General features: G+C 43.2%; 1 long non-coding RNA gene across 1 annotated transcript in view; it reads left to right on the plus strand.

Annotated features, from left to right (window-relative positions):
* The first annotated feature begins 11 nt into the window (after positions 1 to 11).
* The window catches only part of LOC112546262 (uncharacterized), a 116,186-nt gene continuing 93,415 nt past the window's right edge, over positions 12 to 22,782 (plus strand). Inside the window, exons 1-2 of the long non-coding RNA XR_012897654.2 lie at positions 12 to 577; positions 4,111 to 4,293. This is a non-coding gene — a long non-coding RNA (uncharacterized LOC112546262). The remainder of the gene's footprint in view (positions 578 to 4,110; positions 4,294 to 22,782) is intronic.

Raw genomic sequence — 22,782 nt, forward strand, 5'->3', positions numbered from 1 at the left:
TCTTCCGCCTCTTCCCCCCCACCCGCCTTTCATTTCTTCCTGCCCCCCCCCCAATTCTGAGAGAACATGGATAGGCCTGGGCCCCGGAAGCCATGGGGGTGTCTGGCGTGCCCCCCCCCCCCCGGGCTTCCTCACTTAACCTTGCAGGGTGTGACGGGGCAACTGTGCCTGCGGGGCAGGGCTTGCAGGGAGAGCCACTCAGAGACGCAGGAAGGGGCACGTGTGGCCACCCCGTTCAGCAGTTAAAATATGGGGGGCACAGGGGGCCAGTGCACTTCCTAAGTCCCCTGTGGTGTCCGAGCACGTGGCTTAGGGACAGGCTGGCTGCGGAGTGTTAGCTGCAGGGCTGACCGTGGCTCCCTGTGTCCTCCGTGCGTTGGTGGGCAACAGGCTCCTTCCCCCAGCCGGGTTCATGGCAAGAGGAGCAGGTACCAGAATGTGTTTCCTTGCAGGGGGCAGCCTCGTGGTTGCAGGACTGCAAAGGGCCTGGCCATAGGGAGCACATCACTGCCTTTATGCATCGCCATATCCTGCCAATCACACACCTTAAGCTGCTTGTCCACCGTACCGAGAGCAGGTCAGTGCACTTACACATCGTTGCCGTAGCTTCACATTTATCACCATAGTCAGGCACGAGAAGAAACTGTTGTTGATCTGACAATAAGAACAGCCTGGCTGACTTAGACTAACGGTCTGTCTCGTCCAGTGTCAGGTTTTTCATAAGGAATGTACAGAAGAAGGAATTTATTGAGTGATTCATCCCCTATTGTCCCAATTCCATTTTCTGGAAGTTGAAGGTTTATAAACACTCAGAGCTTATGGTTGTGTCTTTGACCTTCTTGGCTAATAGCCACTGACGGACCTATATCCCATGGATTTTTCTGAATGATACACTTCCTGCAGTGGTTTTATGTCAGTCAGGAGTACTTTATGCAGGCCAGGAAAGTATTCAGCAGTCATACCACGAAGGGAGAAATAGCAATTCCAAACTCCATAATACATAGTCCTGCTGTGAGTGCAGGGGACTAGACTAAATGACCTCTCAAGGACCCTTCCAGGCCTGTGTCAATGAATCTTTTCCTATATCAAGCTAATTTGGTGTAGACACTAAATAATGTTAACACAATGTCTAACCATCCTGAACACTGTTATGCATGCAGGTGTGCAACTCAAGTGCCATTCTCAAATGCTAGTCCCTGATGTGACCAAATCTGTGTCACTTAGATGAACAGGTACAAAATTACACAGTGATGTTCCCTATTGATTCCCTTGGTGAGTCCAGATCAAATGCATAATGATAACAAGTCAAATGATTTTTCCCATTGGGGGAAAAACAGCAAAAAACTGGGATCCGAGTCAATGTTCAGTTTGTCCTTTATATCATCCTTAGATATGCAGACTGCAATTAAAACTTACCAAACAATTTTTGTGATGTGTGAGACCGGATAGCCCCTAGCTTGTTTTTGGTCTCTGTCAGCTCAGCAGGATTTGCAGGCAGGAGACAGAATTACTTTGTCAGTACTTTGTCAAGAAAAAAATTAGTGATGGTGACCCCAATTATAAAAGAGGCCAAGTTAGGGAAGCTTTTCCGCAATAATGGTGCCTATCTTAAACTTAAATGGAATATCTTACATATTCTCACCACTTAGAACTGGTTCAGGAAAAAAGTAATTTTCCCCTTCCCTCCCCATTTTTCATTTCTTTTTTATTATTTTTTTATCTCTCTGCTATTATTCCTATCAATGTAGCAGCTTGAGGGCCCTCCGTACTAGGTGCTGTACATTTACATAATGAAAGAGTCCCTTTCCCAAAGACTGAGAGGTGTTGTAGCTGCAAAAACAATGAGGAGTCCTCTGGCACCTTAAAGACTAACAGATTTATTAGGGAAGGAGTGGGCAATAAGGTGGTGGTTCGTGAGGGTTAGCCCCTGTTGGGCCACCGCCGCTGTATTTACCTCCATGGATGCAGGTACTGGTGATCATAGCGCCTCTTGGTTGTGGTCACTGTTCCTGGCTAATGGGAGCAGCAGGTGACGGTGTGGACTGGGACACCACTTCCTGCAGCTCCTGTTTGTCGGGAACAGCGATCTGTGCCCACCCTTTCCCTGAAAAAAGTAGTGAGTACACATTCACTGTTTTGTTAACAAAAGGCAGTTTTGGGCAATAAAACATGCCAGCGTAGACAAAGCCTAAGACACAATAAAGTAATTTGCCAAAGGTGTCGGTGGCAGAACCAAAAATGGAGCCCATATCTCTCGAGTCACAGTCTAAAGTCACAACACTGTCTTTCCTTACTAATCACACTTTTCACGCCAAAGGGTTGGGGTGGGAGGATAACAACTAAGGCTATGTCTACACTGGCAATTGAGTGACAAATTTTTTGCCATTCAAAGTTGCTAACCCCCACTCCCCACCCCTGACAAATTTTTTAGCAGCGAAACAGTGCTTTGACGAAGCAAATGCTGCTCATGGGGACTAGAAGTATTTTGTCAGCAAAAGAGCTGACAGAGGCCCCACTGCCCAACTTTTAGTGACAGGAGTGTGTTGACACAACCTCTTTGCTAAAAGCTGTTAGTGTGGACATAGTTTAATAGATGCACAGTTCGCTGTAGGACAAAGGGATTTTGGCCAAGGACCACTTTGATGGATGTGTCGATGAATATGTGGATTGTGTGCTGCGTTTAGAGTGGGTCTAAATGCCTGCATGAATAGTAAATTGGCCTCGATATCTTCTTGATCTCTTTTCCTGTCTTTGAGTTCAGGCTCTCACACAACTGAAATTCTAAGATGTTCAGTGGTTTTCAGAGTATAGTGTAGAAGGAAATGTTTTTGCATCAGGAGCAGAACTTTGTGAACAAAATAGAAAACCATCTAATTCCCCTCGTTTCTGGTTTTGCCATGGACTTGAAACTTGATATATTCCTTGAAGCTGTTGCACCTTTCAGGCAAGCCTGGGATTAATGCCAGGAGAACCCCAAGGCAAAACTCAGAAGAAGGAAGGAGATTGAATTTGTGCTGTCTAAACATCACTGCCCACTGCAAATAGAGTTGCCAGCCCTCATAGCAACATAAAACTGGAAGAAGTATGGTCAGTTGTACTATAAACAATTAATGACAATGACTAGACCTACTTTCTACTGAAGCTTTTTGATGCTCCAAATATAGAGGAAAATTATGAACTGTGTTTGTAAGGTAAAGGTTCTTGGGCATGAATTCTTTCTGAAAGAAATTGCTGCTGCCTCCACAGCCTACAGTCTTTGTAGTCTAAAGGAGTCGAACTGTGACAAAAGCCAGTGAAATCGTTCCTGGAGTGACGGAGTAATTTATCTATTGCCCAGCTTTGTGTCTGAATTAGCCGGCAATGCCAGCTGCACTGAAAAGCTGAGCTAGAGGTGTCTGCATCCGCACATGTCTCTTAGGCTATGTCTACACTACTAGGTTATTTTGAACTAACTTATTTAGAAAATAACTCCTGAAATAACTATTTTGAAATAGCATGTCCACGCTAGAGAGAAGCCTCAAAATTAGTCCAAGGCAGACTCCCTTAATGTGAATGTGTTACCTCAACTTAGAGCCCCAGGAAGCGCTGGGGAGTAATTACTTTGAATGACTCTGGGGAGTAGTTATTTTGAAATAACAGCAACTAATCGTCCACACCAACCTTCTTTCGAAATAAACAGTATTCCTCGTAGAATGAGGAGTTATTATTTTGAAAAAAACAAGTCCATTATTTCAAAATAATTTCAAAATAATGGGCTTGCTGTGTGGACGCTCACCTTGTTATTTCAAAATAATGGGAGGTTTTTTTTAAATAACTCTGTAGTGTAGACATGCCCTTAGTGACTTTCAGCATACTTAGTAGTGAAAGTGGTGGATGAGCTGTAGAAAGCAACTAAAAATATGTATTCAGACGTTTAGCTAGTGTCCCCATCAGCCCACAGTAACCCCTCCCCCCACCACATCCACAATTATTTAGGGAGGCCCTTATTACAGTCCGTATAATAGTCCATTTAAGTCAATGGAAACATTCCCTTTAGACTGAATGGGAGATGAAGCAGGCCCTAAATTTTAACCCATCTGGTTGTCATTCAAAACTTTTTTTCCCCTGCAGAATTAGTCTGTCAGAGTGAGAAACCAGACACCAGAGGAAAGCTCCTGAACTCTAGATGTCAAAAGCGGCTGCTTTTTTACATATCGATTGTTAACTTGAACAGTTTGCTGGTGGAGCTGTAGACATTTCCTCCTGTGACAGCAATTTGTTGATTTCACTCCTTTGGCTTGAGCTGGAGTTTCTGTAAGTAAAACCAAAGTTGATATTCAGTAAGTGGCGATTCCTTTGTTCCTCGCATTCTATGTCCTTCCTTTCTCCCACCCTTCATCTATTTAAATTGTGAATTCCTCAGACTAAAAGCTGTCTCTTATTTTGCGTATGTACAGCATCTAGCAGTTGGGAGGCTCCAGGTGCTACAGTAATATAAATAATTAACAACAACAACAAATCTTCTAATTATCTGGCCACTGAAAAGCAGACAATCAATTCACATAAGCTACGTCTAGACTGCATTGCTTTTTTGGGATAGCAATGCCGCGTCCAAGGACATTTTTGAAAGAACGGACGTGTTCTTTCACCATCCCTGTAAACCTTGTTCTATGAGGAGTAAGGGAAGGCTCGAAAGAGCACTTTCTTTCGCAATTTGGTGCTGTGTAGACACGCCAAATTTTGAAAGAACCTCTTTTAAAAGTAAATTGGAAAAAATACACAATTTGCGTACTGCAAATTGCATTTCTTTTTCCAATTTAACAGTGCAGCGGAGATGTAGCCTTATAGAATAACCCTGACTGGCACTTGGTTTATTGTTTAGACTCCACCATAGGTTCCGAACCATAGGTTGGGAACTCACTTAGTATGCTCGATAAGGGCACGTCTACACTCGCCATGATGGAGATTGGTGTTCTGGTGTTCGATTTAGTGGGTCTGGTGTAGACCCATTAAATCGAAAGCTGAGGACAGCTCTTGACAGCCCCTGTACTCCTTGCAGTCACAAGGAGTAAGGGTATGTCTACACTACCCTCCTAGTTCGAACTAGGAGGGTAATGTAGGCATACCGCACTTGCAAATGAAGCCCGGGATTTGAATTTCCCGGGCTTCATTTGCATAAGCGGGGAGCCGCCATTTTTAAAACCCCGCTGGTTCGAACCCCGTGCAGCGCGGCTACACGGGGCACGAACTAGGTAGTTCGAACTACCTAGGCTTCCTAGTTCGAACTACCTAGTTCGTGCCCCGTGTAGCCGCGCTGCACGGGGTTCGAACCAGCGGGGTTTTAAAAATGGCGGCTCCCCGCTTATGCAAATGAAGCCCGGGAAATTCAAATCCCGGGCTTCATTTGCAAGTGCGGTATGCCTACATTACCCTCCTAGTTCGAACTAGGAGGGTAGTGTAGACATACCCTAAGGGAGTAAGGGCTGTGTGGATGCCGCCAAGTTCGGTTTAAGGTAAGTCAGCTCCAGCTTCGTATTTTACGTAGCTGGAGTTGTGTACCTTAAGCCAGCCTTCCAGGTTCAGTGTAGACCTGGCCTAAGAGTTGTCCCATAAAGATTAGCAGTCCATTACTGAAAGAGCCCTCTGAAGCTTTAAAAAACCCATCACCAGTTACCTTACAAGTCACCGTGCGGAAAACTGCTCAGGAAATGAAATACTGAACTCTGTGCTGCATGGCATATAGCTGAATGCAGCTATGTCAACACAGTCACCATTAAGTTATGAAAATTGAACATTGTCCTTGTGGGTTAAAAAAATTCCAGCCATGCCAAAAAGCAACAGCAAATTGTCTTTAGGAAACTGTATAAATGAGAGTAAGCAGCAAATTCAGCATTTTGACTGTTTTCCAATTGCCCATAGCTACACTTGTTAAATTGAGTGCTGCGTGCATAAATCAAAACAGGATGTTTTCTTTTACCTAACAATGGCAAAGCTCTGTGCCAGTTTTTAAATGTGTTTTCTTGTGTGGATCCAATTTGAAGTTTTAAATACATTTTTCCCTATAGGTCTCTATACATATTGCATATATATACACAGCCAGGCGTTTTAACTTAGCAGGTTTAGAGGTTTTTTTAAAGAGAAGGGTTAACAAAAAATCAACAACTACCATTCGTGTTGATTTTTATTGTGCCCTTGGGTGCAATTAAATGTTGAGATTGTTATTGAATGTTTCTTGACAGATTGAATTTTCCTGTTTAGGAAGGCCACATACATACACTACATACCTACATCCCTTTCTGGAGGTAAGGCATTTCAGAAGCAATTGTACTGATAAAATAAAGACAATAGTGCAGTTAGGAAATGGAGACACCCAATAATTAAATAGACAATATCAGAGCCGCTGTGTGTTTTAAGATTTGAATGGCTGGATTTTTCTCCTTATACTTGTTTCCAAATTTTATTTTATTTTATTTTCTAACCAAATGTTTTAAGATTGTTTATAGGAATTTTTAAAATTTTATTTTCGGGTCTGTTGTAAATAAACCAAAATTTATAAGCAACTATTTAGATATCTTAGGTACTTACATGACGTTCCACTGTTGCGGAATCTGAGCGTCTCACATTCTTTTAATGTATTTAGCCTCCCAACTCCCCTGTGGGGTAGGGAATAGCTATTATCTCCATGTTACAGATGGGGAATGGAGCCACAAAGAGATTAAGTGACTTGCCCTAGGTCACATAGGGAGTCTGTGGCGGAGCAGGGAATTTAACCTTGTGTCTTCCAAGTGCAGGGCTAAAACCAATAAGAAGCACTTTGTGTGGCTTTGGTCTTATAAGGAATCCAGCAATTAACACACTGTGTGACTGAAATAAATGACTCAACAAACCTGTGCGTGTTTGAGTGAATATGTCTGGCATTCACAAGTAATTACGTGATAACAAACCAGTTTGGGTTTTTGAGCTATCCTGAATTACAAACGGATCCCATACTTCCAGGACAACACTATAACGATATTGACGAGTAATTTTACAATAATGAACCAGCATATGTGTGAAATGTGGGTAGAAAGATAGGCTAGGATGAAAAACTGTAATATCTTGCACACCGAGGAGGAGAGGATATTTGACTATACTGGAAAAGCTATAAACCAATAAATGTCAGTAAAAAGAATACATAACACAGGTCCATATTAGGGATGTAAGAGTGTAGTCATTTAAATGGGTGATGGTTACCCAAATGGTTACACATGGCTGCCGGTCTGGTTCCCAAGGCAGAAGCATGGGGCAGCAACCGGCTTCCCATGAGTGGGGCGGCAGGTGGGAGCCAGTACTGACTGGGAGCTGGCTCCAGGCACACACCAGTTCCTGGGGAGCCACCTGAAGCCTGGTGTGTAACTGTGTAACAGCTGAATTTTCCAGCCATTATTCAGTTAGCTAATTACACACCTTTTAAGAGCCATAGTCCATATAGGCTCTCCTTTTTATTAGAGGAAGGGTCCCGCAGAGCAATGCTAATTTATATCAGCTGAGGATCTGGCCCAGAGAATACCCTTTTGTCCTCTTCTCTGGACATTGGCAAAAACCTATATTTTCTAATTTATCATGGTATTTGCAGGGGAAGGGGGAGGAATCAAAATCTGTTTAATTGGTGCTGATTGTCCCAGCCAAGACCCAAATGCAGACAAGTAATTCCACCAACAATTTGAAAACGACAGTGTTCACAGAGTCATACACTGTTTTTTCAAATCTTTCAGCAGCTCCTTTTTTATCCCTTCACAAGCTGTCCACCCACTGCTACAGTTGTTATTGTTACATTTACGCAACAAGCAGTTAACCTGATCAGATTGCAGTCTTTCCCATAGTATCCGTCCATCAGCTGTCTGCCTCTTCTGGAGGAGGTCTGTGAGCAATAGTGCACGGCAGGGTGTGTGGTTGTAATAATACTGATCACTTCTGAAGCAATTTTTACACTTGTAGATCGCAAAACATTTAACAAAGGCTGTCCCAATGGATCATTTCCAAATTTTGCACAGAAACTAGTGCCCTCCAGGACAGGCAGTATCATGTTATACAATACAGACATGACCAGTTTTTGTAGATGGGGAAACTGAGGCTTAGAACATGTGTGAGTCACTCATGGACACACAGCCAGTCTATATTAAAGTCAGGGATTGAATTCAGACCTTTACACTCTTGAGTCAGATCAAAAACTCTCCAGAAAGTATAGTAGTTTATCGGAGACAATATAGAATTAGGAAACAGTATCATCTGTTGGCTAGAGCAAGGGATTGGAAGGGAAGTAGTCTGGGTTCAATTCCGGATTCTGTCACTGATGTATCTTGTGACCCTTGGCTGTCAAATAATTTAGCTATGCTTCAGTTTATTCAGTAGTAAATGGGGCTATTTTACCTACCTTACAGCAGGGCGATGCGATTTAATCCATGATTATGGAATGACTAGGAACACTGTGCAAGGAACCTGTTGGAAGTACATTGCACAAGGATTAGACAGGTTATGTTCAAGATGATTTGATTAGAGTTTGTGTTATGATGTTGCCCCTCACCACTGTATGTTTCAGCATTGCATTTGTGGAAACAGTTTTATAATTACAGTATTGCAGTTCTTGGCACGTACATCTTATTTTCTAATGTTGGTTCCACAGCCCTTCCCAGAAGTGGAAAACTCTTGTTGCCTTCATGTTACAGATGGGTGAAATGAAGGCACTGAGGCAGTGATTACTAAAGATGACACAGTAAATCAGTGGTTTTCAAACTTTTTTTCCTCACAACCCAGTTGAAGAAAATTGTTGATGCCCGTGACCCAACGTAATTGTATCCTTTGACTAGGCTCCGAGCTGGGGCTGGGAATGAAGGGTTTGGAAGACAGGAAGGGACTCAGGATTGGGGCAGGAGATTGGGGCGCTGGGTTGGACATGGGCTTACTTCCAGTGACCCAAAGTCAGCAGAGCAGTGGGGATTCTAAGGCTGCTTCCCACCTGTCTTGTCATCTCAGACCAAGTTCTGCCCCAGGAGCAGCAAGGGGCAGGTCTGAGTCCTAGGCAGAGGTGTGCAAGCAGCTCTGCATGCTGCTTTCACACACAGGTACTGTCCACTCCAGTTTCCATTGGCTGGAGTGTGGAGCCGGTGTCCACGGGGAGGGCATTGTGTGGAGCCCTGTAGCCCCCTGCCTAGGAGCTAGACCGGCTGCTGGTCACTTCTGGAGTGCAGTGTGGTTCATGGTGCCAGGACAGGGAGGAAACCTGCCTTAGCACCCCCACTATTCACTTGGTCACGGCCCGTACTTTGAAAACCACTGCAGTCAATTGGGGCAGAGCTCAGAACAGGACCCAGGTTCACAGGTCACAGTCTGAGCTGCTGGACTGAGCTACCGTCAAATCATGTGACACATGTATGATACTTTATGCCGCTGAGATGATTCTTTGTTCTTATTTAGCCTGTTAGCCCGAGCTCCACAGATGTAGCTTTCAGCCTCACTTCCTCATCTTGCCTCCTTTCTGTGGTCTTAAATAAAATTAAAATGGGAGTTTTCTCTAATCAAATGGGAGAAGACTCCTGCTGCTCCTTCTCCACCCAGTCTAGGATGGTGAGATCCCCTGGTCGTGCACAGAACTTGATTTTACCCAAGCTTTCTTGAGCCTAGCTCACCTGTGGCGAACTGTGCTTGTCAGGGTTTCAACTGGCAAGGTTTCCATTGCTGAGCATTTGTTTCATGTGTTGTTTGTTTTGACAGCTGGGTGTTAAACACTACCGAGGTGAAGGGGTTTTGTCAGTTTATATTTAAATCATGAGTTCCGTTCTCCTGGGATGCAGAGTGAACTATTAGCAGGATGAAAAGCAGCTCACTGCAGTGCTGGCTTTTCCTGCACACAGCAGCTTTGCATTGGGAGTCCTATGAATATGGAAAATCTCCCATTCATCTGACCCGTGCATCCCGAAGCAGTGATGATTACCATTAATATGGAAAGAATGTGTGTTCCCCGTGCAGTGACAGTAAAGCGCCTTGCTAAGGGCCGACCTTCCCACTGACACTGAAGGAAAAACTTAATGGTAGCTGGATGCTCTGATAATGCAAGGGCTGAGCACCCAGACCTATCACCAGCTGGCATGCAGTGGGTTAACTGGTCCCTCCAGTTGGAACTATAACTATTTCCTGATCCTCAGTCATTTGAAGAGTGTTTACTCTCCACCCTGCAATTGCCAGAATGGAGAATTGATTGGAGTTTGCAGGTGAAAATGGATTGCAACTTGCTGTCCATAGTGTCAATGGAGCTGATTAGCACATGCGTCTGTCTCCAATGGATTGATCTTACAGGTGAGAATCGTTCAGAGACCAGATGGGGCCATGGCCCTCCTGTAGGATGCTCATTCAAGGCAACCTCAGTTGTTCAGCCTGTGTCGACAAGGGGATGTTCGCTGCAGCAAAACAGCAAAATGAGTGTCATTCGTACTTAATCTAATCACTGGGACATAGGAAATGTCACTGCTACTGTACAAGATTAGTTTAAAAGCCTCCTAGTAGCATAGCATGACATATTCCCTTCCTGCTGTATTACAGCTCAAAAGAGAGCAAACGTTAGGGAGACTAATAGGATGCATGTTTCCTATTACTGACAGGGAATAAAATTTAATTTCCTTTTTTGCCTAGAATCTTTCAGACCCCATACACCTCAAAGAACTATATAAAGGAACTCATTAGCTAGTGAGGCTATTATTATTTATATTCTAGAAGCCCTCATTAAGGATCAGGGCCCCATTGTGTTAGGCACCGTACAAACATATAGTAAAGTGACAGCCCATGCCTTAGAGCAGTGGTCTCCAACCTTTTTAAGCACAAGATCACTTTTTCAATTCAAGTCAGTCCAGGATCTACCTTAAACCCAAATACTCTTGTCCCACTTCCTTCCTCGCCCCTTCTCCAAGGCCTTGCCCTTTCCCCGCCCCACTCCTTCTCAGAGGCCTCGCCTTGCTCACTCTGTGGAGATGTGGTACTGGGGTGGGGTGGGGTGGGGTAGGGTGGGGGGGGGGGGAGAAACCTTGATATCACCAACCCCTTTTTTTTCTCCCCCATCCTGCACAGCAAGCAGGAAGATCTTGAGGTGCAGCTCCAAGGCAGAGGTTAGGAGAACCGTGGCAATGGGGGAAGAGGCAGCTGAGAGTTCTTTGCTGCAACTCTGGCTGCCCTGACATGCTTTTTTCATAGAATCACATCATATTAGAATTGGAAGGGACCTCAGAAGTCATCAGGTCCAATCCAATGCACTCACGGCAGGACTAAGCACCATCCAGGTCATCCGTGACTGATGTTTGTCTAACCGTCTATTAAAAATTTCTAATGATGGAGATTCCACAACCTTCCTGGGAAATTTATTCTGGTGTTGAACCACCCTGACAGTTAGGAAATTTTTCCCAATGTCCAACCAAAACCTCCCTTGCTGCAATTTCTTTGTAGCCTGGGACATTGGAAGCAGTTACGTTAAGAGGGAATTTAGATGTAGGCATTTGGGGTGATACCTTAGGCTCATAGAAGTCAATGGCAAAACTCCCATTGACTTCAGTGTGGCCATAATTTCATCCTCAGATTCTGTCGTGATATTTTTAATGGCTACAGTGGATAACCCACTAGTGTTGGACAAGAAAGGGCTTTGCTTTATTATAATCTCCACTGATACAATTTAGTAACATTGCATCACTATTAAATTAATGCTAAATCATTCCATAATAATATGATCTTAAATTTACATAGTGCATAGGATCCGCAAGGTGAGTGACTGACTTTACGTGATTAAGGAATCCCACAAGTGCAGTGCAGCCACATCTTGGGTGGAGCCGGTCAGCTGTTAAATAGCATTTAGCAACTCTACACAATAGGTAAAGGCAGGAAGGGACAAAGAATCCCATTTCCAGTTGAAACAGCAAGCAGGATTTAAACAGGCAAAGTCAGTGACCCAACATGGAATTCATTCAGGAGACTGGGGTTAACATCCTTGGGGAAATTGACATGGTGTGATTGTTCAAGAGGGACAAGCATTCAGTGATAATACAGGAATGTCCAGGTGCCTTAGAGTATGTCTACACAGCAGGGCTAAAGTCGGAATAAGCTATGCAACTTCAGCTATGTCAATTGCGTAGCTGAAGTCAAAATAGCTTAACTCAGCTTTTAGCGCTATCTACACAGCGGGAATGCAAAGGAAAATCACTCTTCCTTTGACTTCCCTTACTCCTTGTAAAATGGGGGTTACCATGGGTACGAGTAAGAAGTCCTCCAGCTCAACATTATTTCGAAATAAAGGCTTGTAATGTAGATGCACACTCTGCTATTTCAGAATAACATTGCTGTGTAGACGTACCCTTAGAGAGAGAGCTTTTCGTAACTTAGACAATCCCAGGAATGTCTGAACTACTTGGAGGTCAGGGAGCACTTCATCCCAGGTACGACTCCACTAAAATCAACACTATAGAAGCACCTTCACTCAAGTGAGGCCCACGGATTGGCATTACAAGAGCAGGTGCAGGTCATAACTGAAATGCATCCACAGAGCATTTTGGGGGGTCAGGTCAACTGGAGGCAGAGCAGGACTGCAATGCATTGGCAGAACTCTGGGTGGGCTCAGAACTAGACTGGAGGTGGCAGGAAAGGAATTGTGGGAAAGAGCAAGGAATTGCGGGAAAGCTGTGTGGAAAAGCTGGAGTGCACTGAACCTCTTTCTAACCAATGATCCCTCACTTTCCTGAATGCCAAACGCACACACAGAAACGTTAAACAAAAGGCTACACCACAGTATGGGTCAAAGGATTCCTTTTTTGAGAGAGAGAGAGAGAGAGAGAGAGAGAGAGAGAGAGAGAGAGAGAGAGAGAAACTTTGCAAATTGGTACACAGGCTGCTTCATTATGACGAAATCCAGAAACACAGAAGTCATCTCTACTCAAGAGACTAAAGGCCAAGAATAAACTAGTTTCATTGCACATTGCAGGAGAATTGCCACAGTACAATCCACTACTATGGATAGAGGCTTCTACTGTGCCCTTTTCTAATTCCAGAAAAGCAGCTACTTCCACACATGGATGTTGCAATGGAAGGGGTAGTGGGACACATACCCTGGACCAGTAATTGGCATCTTAAATTACTGAGTGGGCCACAGGAGTGGACCTACTTCTTCTCAGTGGGCTGCAAGATTGTCATAATTTAGACAGTCTCTTGGGCTAGGGTAGTTTTGCTAACTGCTCTTGCATACCTAGAATTTGCAGGGTGTGTGGCAGTGCTTTGATGGGTTGCAGAGGGAGCACATGGCTCTCACAATCAGTGTTGTGTGCAATCAGCATGATCCTCACTTCACGGGCCCTGGCTTTACACTCACGTCACTTCAGTAATACCGTTGGAAAAAAACCTATGCAGGCGGAAAGCATCAGAATCTGGCAACTCTGTATGTGAGCAATGGTAAGCAAAATGTCTCGTGGGCCACACATAAAACCCCACATGTGGCCTTTGAGCTGCAGGTTGCTCACCACTGCTTGGACAATTATGGACCATTATGCTCCAAGATGGAGCAAGACATTCTTAACACTCCAGGGCTATGTCTAAACTTGCAGCTTCTTGCGCAAGAACTCTTTTGTGGAAGAGTTCTTGTGCAAAAGCTCTTCCACAAGAGAGCGTCTACACTGCCATGTGCTTTTGCACAAGTGATGTGCTTTTGCGCAAGAGCATCCATGGCAGTGTAGATGCTCTCTTGCACAAGAAAGCTCTGATGGCCATTTTAACCACAGGGGCTTCTTGCGCAAGAAATTCATGATGCCTATCTACACTGGCCTCTTCTAGAAGAGCTCTTGCGCAAGAGGGCTTATTCCTCATGGGGAGAGGAATAACTCTTCCGGAAGAAACCCTGTTTTACAACGCTGTACTGTAAATTTACTTCTGGAAGAACGCTCATGCAGTGTAGACAGCCGGCAAGTTTTTGCGGAAGAACGGCTGTTCTTGCGCAAGAAGCTGCCAGTGTAGATGTAGCAGAAGTAAAACATGCAGCAGGGAAGGCCATTTAACATGGCCATTTGCATAGAGCTGCTACAACCTTAAAAGGAAGGAACTTGCAAATGAGGGTTGGGAATTGTTAGGGATCAGAGCTTTGATTTGGTTCATTATATAGGAGGGGAGAATATACAGTCTCTGCTCCCCCACAATGAGGAAGTATTTATATCCAGGAGTTTAGTCCAGACCCATGTCTTGTTGTAACTTATGAAAACTAGGCTGAAATGAGGCCCTTTTTTGGCAGACTAGTTTATACTGTGCTCTCTTCAGTCTGATGCAAAGGTAACACTAGATCACAGGAGGTGCACTTCTGCCCAGGGTTATACTTAGCTGAAGTGACAGAAAGAAATCCACATCTGTCTTGCCTTTCATGTAACATTCAGGACTGGATTCAGACTTTCCCAGAGTTTTGGGATGTTCCAATCTGGGATTTTGCCTCATAACCGCTGCACACTTTTCTACTGCGCTCTTAAGAGAGCTTCCCCAGTAGAACTTTTTCATGTAGGTCCTAGGTGTATACCATGTAGGGGCCAGGCAAGGAACTTCAATGTGTTCATTAACTGAAGTAAGTTGTATGTAGCCTATCATATGGGCTGTCCTGTTTCACTCATTTTCATTGCATCCCCGAGTTTGATGCTCCTGTTTGATCTTTTTGGGAAGCCTGGGAAATATAGTTCAGAATACACTTGGGGTGTGTCTAAACTACATGGCTCCATTGATGGAGCCATGTAGATTAGGCTGATCGGCAAAGGGAAATGAAGCCGCGATTTAAATAATTGCGGCTTCATTTAAATTTAAATGGCTGCTGCGCTGAGCCAACAAACAGCTGATTAGCTGTTTGTTGGCTCAGCGCACTAGTCTGGACGCTCCCGCGCCAACCTGAAAGCCCTTTATCGACCTCCCTGTTATGCTTCATAGGATGATGTTTACTAGGGAGGTCAATAAAGGGCTTTCATGTTGGCAGGGGAGCGTCCAGACTGCCCCGATCTGCTGACAAACAGCTGATCGGCAGAGCGGGGCAGCCATTTAAATTTAAATGAAGCTGCGATTATTTAAATCGCGGCTTCATTTCCCTTTGCCGAACAAACAAATCTACATGGCTCTGTCGACGAAGCCATGTAGTCTAGATGTACCCTTGTACTCCAACAGCAACATGAGGAGAAACAGTTCAGTGTGTCCAAAAATGATTTCCCATTTTGATCATCATGAGCTTTAACTGTGGAGGTCTATGTATGGACACCGGTGTAATGATCAGATTTCACAGTCAGTTGCTAATTTTGAAATCAAGCCATGAGAGAGAGAGAAAAAATCTGCTTCAAGTTATTTGATACTTTTTTCCCATTGAGAACAGACCAGACAGGAAATCAAGACTCAATGAGCTTTTAACAAAACAAATGGAGACTTCTTTAATGCTCTGGATGTTTCATAGACAGCAGCACCATTTCAAACATTCCTCTCCCATTTCTCTAACTTTCTCCTTCTGTTTGAATTCTTGCAGGTCACTTAAAATGTCTGTCTTCTCGCCATGTCCTATGTTTCAAAATTGGGGAAAACACAATCAAATTTTCATCATGCTTATTTGGTAAATTACTTGCTTAGTTACTTATTCCATTAATTAAGAAGACACTGGCCACTGCCAATTCAAAGGAAATTCGGAGAGGCAGTTTGGAGACAGGATACAGGGCGAAATGGACCATTACTCCAGTCCAATGTAAAGCAGTTCTTTATATTCCTTCATTTCCACCATGTCACTTCTATGCATCATTCATTAAAGATTTTGGACAACCACAACAGCAAAATAAATATTTGGTTAGAGATTATTATTTGTTAGAATCCATTTAGCATTAATCCAAAGCGGCATGACCAGACCTCATATTTTAGAGTTCCTTTTTTGTTGAGAGAAATGCACTGCTCCACAGGTCATAAGATGTCTGTAATTATGACTCTGAATAGATAGAAATGTTGCTTCTTGAGACAAATTCTATCTGACAGTTTTTACAGTACGTTCGTTCACAGCAAAATGCCCTGTCCCCTGTCACCCGGATTGAAATTATTAAGAAAGACAGACATTTCACTGACAACTCTAGCCTCAGGGGGGGAAATATTCCTTCTGTTTCTTTCTGAAGGTCAGAGCTCATATAATGCAAAACACTTACAACACACACATACAACACACACATGCACACACAAAATAAAACTTTCTCTTCGCTGGATCTTTATAGTAAACAGGAACCCTTGCACACACACGTAATAGGAAATTCAGTTAGAAAGGATGATCCTTAATTTTTTTCCATACAGCTCTTTTTTTTTCAAATCTAATTTCTGTCTATTATTTATGACACTTGTAAAATGCACACGTAAATATACAGTCATACATGCATATACACACATATATATTCTATATATTTATACCCATATACACATTTGAGATAGAGAAAGATACTGTATTAAGTAACTGAGCAAATAAGTCAATGTGATTTTTTTTCCTCTAACAAATTTCACCTAGGACATCACCATTTGTTTTTATTTCTTTGTTATTTGAAAGCAACTGATGATTTTCTTTTTTTCTCTTCACACTTAAAAAAATCTGTGCTCAAATTATATTCACTGTTCACTAGTCAAGTTGTGATGCTGACTTTGGATTGGCCCGGTGAGTCACATGGCATTGGTTTCAGGCCAGGATTGGATGACCACACGGGTGCTTGCTATATGTGGTTGCCACTCATGTGCTTCTGTATTTGAGAGGCTGTGCTGTGGAAGATGCCAGGCATGAATGGCTCCTAGCTTTGTCCACAGGTCTGATTGCATGTGATAATATGAAGGAACACGGTAGCATATGAGCTGTCATTCAGTAGGACTTGTGTGGGCAGCACTCAGATCACTTAATTTAGGGCTGCAAATTGGACTTGAGCCAAGGTTGCCAGAGGTGAGAAACTGGAGTACAGCTCATTAAACCCCTTCCATTGCAACAGTTAAAGCAACATCCCCATCTTCCAACTCAAACCAGCTCCTCGCTCGCTGACTGCAAGTGTGTCCTCTTAGCCTTGTATCATTTGCACTAAATACCTTTGAGCCCGAACCAAACTGGGCATGCGCTTTAGCCCTTAGACCTTCCTTTGTGAACACTTGCTGGAGCAGGGCAGAACAGCCTCGCTTTATGTTCAGAATTCTGGGGCCAGTTTTGCTTGTGTGCTTAGGGCCACCCTTTGGAACTTGACTATACTATGATATGGTCTTGATGTCCTTTTAGTCAATCCTCTGCTCCTTTGTCTGAGGTAGGGTTGCCAGATGGTTTCAACAAAAATACCAGACACACTTGACATTACATCACAATCTACATTACATTTTATTTAGAAAATACCGGACATTTCTATTTTCTCATTTATATTTTCTCAATTTGTTTCCTGAACATAAAGTTCAAATACTGGACTGTCCAGTTCAAAACTGGACACCTGGCAACCCTAGTCCAAGGATTTCAGAGCTCTTTTAAATGTTAGTGAATGAAGGTGATGCCCTGTGAGATAGGCCATTATCATGATCCTCACTTTATGGATGGAGAAAGTGAGGCACGGCAAAGATGACTGGAATGCCCAAAATAAGCAAGTCAATCAGTGGTAGAGATGGAAAAAGAGCCTAGGATTCTTGGCTCTGTCCCCAGCTTGCATCGATGGACACACTTGCCCTCAGCTACAGGAGAAGTCTGGACCCTTAATCTTGGGGTTACTTCATACTGTCTCCTGGCACTATAGACAGAACCCGAGTCCTGGCTCCCAGACCCCTGCTTTAACCACCAGATCATGTTTCTTTTGAAATCCTGTTGTGAAGAGCAAAATCATTTCTAGTCATGCCGCAGTTATTCCACTTCAGACATACCCAGGCCCTCTTTCCTCCTATCGTCCCACAGCCCCTCTTAGAATTGGTGTCTTGACATTTCTTGATTGGCGGAGACTCTAGAAGAGAAGGGAGATGATATTAAGTGGGTTCCATGGTACCTGGTTCATGACTTTGAGGATAACCCTCTTCAGATACAAGGAGATCTTGCAAAAGTTGGCTTTTGAATTTGTTCACTTGCTGCTGCTCTTCTATCCTGAGTCCCTTATGGGCACAGAGCGTTCTGGAAGCATGACAAAGTCCCTCCCCTGAAGAATTCACAGTGCTGCAAGTATTCCAGTCCTTCTGGCTACTGAGCACCTCTTTGAAGGTGCTGTTTCCACTCAGCTTCTTGTGTTGAAGTCCATGGGAGTTGACAATGCACAGCTCTTCTACAGGGTCAGGCCCTAACTCAGACTGATACAACGCACTGGGTGCCTGCTGAGGCAAGGCTATGAAGAGCCATTACTATTGAGATAAGGAAGGGCAAGCTGTGGAGTGTTGAAAGAGGATTTGGAAGATGCTTCTTGCATGGGGAACGGGAGTTTTTGCCAAGCATGGGGAGCTGAAATGAAAGACGGAAAGAAGCTAAAAGTGGGAGAAGGGATCAGAAGGATAAAGGTGGCAGCAGTTATGGGACAACATCTGGGGGAGCACAAAAAATCTAGGCTCTGACCTTCTGCCCTAGTGATCTAGCCCTTGTGCCCTGGCTTCCTCTCTTTCAAAAACACCCCAGTGCCTGGACAGCATCTTCTAAAATTTGCAAGAAACTTAAACTTTTCTTTCTCCTCTTTCTCTCTCTCTTTATTTATTTATTTAAGTTTAATTCTGAACAGCCGGCTGCGTTCAGCCTGACTGGTTTGTTATGGCTTATAATTTGTGTTAGGATTAATTAACTAATTACCGACAAATGTCCGTTGGCAAGATTCTGCTTCTGCTTGTCAACTTGAAGTATTTAATTATTTTAATCATTTACTTTCATCTTCAGAATTTATGCTCTTCCAAGAGCGTTTCTAGGCATCTTTTAATTATTATTCTAGGTTTTTTGTTCTGGGGTGGTGTGTGCGCGTGCGTGTGTGTGTGTGTGTGTGTGTGAGGGATGGTATAATTTCTCATTAACTATTTCTGCAAGTCAGTGTGCACTGCTACATGCTAGAAACTTGTCCCTGATTTTGAACTCCTGGCTCAGAAGGAGACAGACTGAGACTGGAATTGTGTGGGGGTGTAAGAAGAAGTGTGTGTGTGTTATAGAAGCACTAAGCAAGGGATGAACTTACTGCTTTAAAGTTTACCAAACGTGTTTCAAAAGAACTATTCCTTTCCTGGAAAAAGATTGTTACAGGTATTCTTGGGAACAGATCTTAGTCACTGCTGTATGCAGCTTCTTAGTCTATGAACCCAGTTCTACATAGATATATGCACACAACTGACTTTATTCACTGTGAGTGGTTACCTTGCCTAAAGTTAAGTATATAAGTAAGTCTGTTCCTAATTGTCTTTGGGTTCCAAACCAAGACCGTCTTCTCCGCTAGTACTAATGTAATAAAATAAAGGAGAAATATTCATTGATACAGCATTTTTCACCTTTAAAGGATTCCCTTTTTTAATATAAGATACAGGGCAAATTGCATGCCCACTTACACTCCATTATCTTCAATAAGGCTTGGGGGAGGCACATGTCAGTGAAGAATTTAGCTGTATAGACATATTGCAAATGCTATCCCTTTGAAATGCAGCCAGCTCTGGGGTGGGAGGGCAGCAGATAGCTGAATGACACTGGAGAGGGGAAATTTTAGCAAAGGGCAGCTGCCTCTCTGTTCTTGAAAATGCTGTGGGATCATCAGAGTCATGGGCCTTTTCTAGGAATCCCTACATTAAGGGATGATTTGCTATTTTTAACACATTTAGTGGGAGAGAGGCATCTATTTTAACATATATGCAATTGGCTTGGTCAATTCAATGTCCTTTAAAACACATTGAGCCTTTAATGTTCCTTCTCCTCATCTTTTGGCTTAAATTCAGAATAAGGCACCTAGTTCCATCATAGTTTTCACTTCCCATTTCCAGTTACACATATATAGAGCTCTGCAAATCTGCGGGTATCCTCATCCAGGAATGTGGATGCAGATATCCACAGCTCATTTTTGGAGAGATGGATGTGGATGCAGATGCAGATGCAGATGCAGATACAAATTTTGTATCTAGAACCCTTCAAATTTGTGGATATCCACTTTATATCCACGGATAGCCACATCGTACCATACCCAAGTCTGCATCCATAGGTATGGGTACAATATCCCACTATATGTGCACAAAGGTATATAGTCTATGGAAGCATATACACAAGCACAGGTATACGTAATTATATACACACAGGTGCACCCAGAGTTTCCAGATACAGCGACTGCATTATAGCAGTTGTTGTCCAGTTACTAGTGCTAAGCACTCACAACTGTCATTCACTTCAGTGCATTTAATGAATACTTACAACCTTTAAAATAGATAGCTAGAAGGATATCCATATGAACATACACAATGTCTAAATATACATAAACAGAAATATACAATTAGATAAGTATATACTCTCAAAGCTAAACACTAAGGCTGTGTCTACATTGGCACCCTTTTCTGGAAAAGAGATGCTAATGAGACAAGTCAGAATTGCAAATGCCGCTGGGGATTTAAATTTCCCCCGCGGCATTTGCATGAACATGGCTGCTGTTTTTTTCCGGCTCGGGGCTTTGCCGGAGAAAAGCGCCAGTCTAGATGGGATCTTTCGGAAAATAAAGCCTTTTCCAGAAGATCCCTTATTCCTCTTAAAATCAAGAATAAGGGATCTTCCGGAAAAGGCTTTATTTTCCGAAAGATCCCGTCTAGACTGGTGCTTTTCTCCGGCAAAGCCCCGAGCCGGAAAAAAGCGGCAGCCATGTTCATGCAAATGCCGCGGGGGATATTTAAATCCCCCGCGGCATTTGCAATTCCGACTTGTCTCATTAGCATCCCTTTTCCAGAAAAGGGTGCCAATATAGACACAGCCTAAAAGATCCAAACTCGCTCGGCCGTCTTCCTTTCTCTCTCTTTCACATATCCACCAGAAGGTACTCCTAAAGGGTTAAAAATGGAAAAAGGAAATCAAGATGAGCTGATAAAAGCAATCAAAAGTCACTAACATTTTCATTATTATGATTCATCTGATTTTCCCCCTCCCCCAAATACGTTATACTGCCAGTGCCCCGAATCCTGAGGTCTGTGCCGAGTTTTTACTCTGTGAGCAGATTGTCAGCTGGTGTCACTTAGCATAGCTCTGTTGATGCTGATTTGCACCTGCTGAGGATCTGGCTCACCGACTTCAAGAAGAGGGTCTTTTTTCTACCCAAGTAATGATTGATGAAGGATTTGGCCCCGGGAATATTTCTTTTAGGAAACAAATTAATCCCTTGGACCAGAGCACTGATGAGACTGTGCTATTTAAAAGGTTTCTTCAGGGTACATAGTTATATAGAAAATAATTAGAGACAATGCAGCAGTTATTATTACCACTTATATCACTTTAAAGTTAATCCAGAGTGATCTGTAGAAAAGCACTGGAAGAGCTGAAAATGGAACTTCCTAAGCTAAGATTACTCCATAATGCTGCCAGCTTTCTAGACCAATGTTGGAGATATTGGGCCAAGTTCACCATAGCCATAACTCCACTTAAGACAGAGGGCTTACACCAAGGATACTAGCACCCCTACTGCCCAATGGAAACTGAAGGCGCTCCGTTCCCTATAGGTGAAACTCTAAGCGCTGTCCCATCTTGGGACCAGAAACATGGTACAGTAGACTTCCAATAATTCAGAACCTCTGGGACCTAAGTGGTGCCAAATTATCAGATATGCCAGACTATCAGCAGGGGGGAGGGATAGCTCAGTGGTTTGATCATTGGCCTGCTAAATTGTTGGTTATGAGTTCAATCCTTGTGGAAGCCATTTGGGGCAAAAATTTGTGAGGGATGGTACTTGGACCTGCTGTGAAGGCAGGGGACTGGACTCAATGACCTTTCAAGGCCCCTTCCAGCTTTAGGAGATAGGCAATTGCCATTAATTACTATAAGATAGTTATATATAAACTGTTTTTAACCCTTTTTATTGTACATACTGCATACAGTATACTATAATGTTTTAGTTTCTTTAACCCTTTTTTACCCTTTTCGCTTGGTTCAGCTGCTGCCACTGCTGCCTTGTGACTCGTTTTTGCCAAAGCTCACTTATTAGGCTCTTGCCATTTTGATGCCGGACTATCAGGAGTGCCATACAATTGGATGCCAGACTATTGGAGTTTTACTGTAGTTACAATAGTATTTGAATGTAGTTCTCGCTAGAAGCGTCCTAGAATAACTTCCCCAAGCAAGGGTTTTACTAGCCATTGTTGTCAGTGGAACAATGTGGATTTACACCACTTAAAAATGGCAGATCTGATCAATCCACATTGCAGTCACAAACTAAAATGCTGGTTGGAGAACCCTTTAAAATGTGGGGCTAATTGTCACCACCGTGACATTCTACTGACAGATACTTTAGAAATACAGATTAGATAGATAGGTAGTTGACATTTGGCCAGTCATGTTGTGTTCTTTTTAAAATGTGCCCACATGTCCAAAGACTTAGTCATGAGCTAGTTTTATCCAATCAATCAGTGCATCAATGTCCAAGCAGGATTTATGTTACAATAGCTTCCACCAAATATATTGTGATACACATTGTAATTGACATGGCTTTTCCTATCCAGTTTCCTTAGATCTGCATTTCAGAAAGAACAATGCCCACTACACTGGTAGACTTGCCTATTGACTCACTGTCAGTTCCTGTCTGGGAAGTTCTCTATAGTACATCAGTCCAATTGCACTAGTTT

Source organism: Pelodiscus sinensis, chromosome 26, assembly GCF_052426305.1.
Source record: "Pelodiscus sinensis isolate ZL-2025 chromosome 26, ASM5242630v1, whole genome shotgun sequence".
Taxonomy (NCBI): domain Eukaryota; kingdom Metazoa; phylum Chordata; order Testudines; family Trionychidae; genus Pelodiscus; species Pelodiscus sinensis.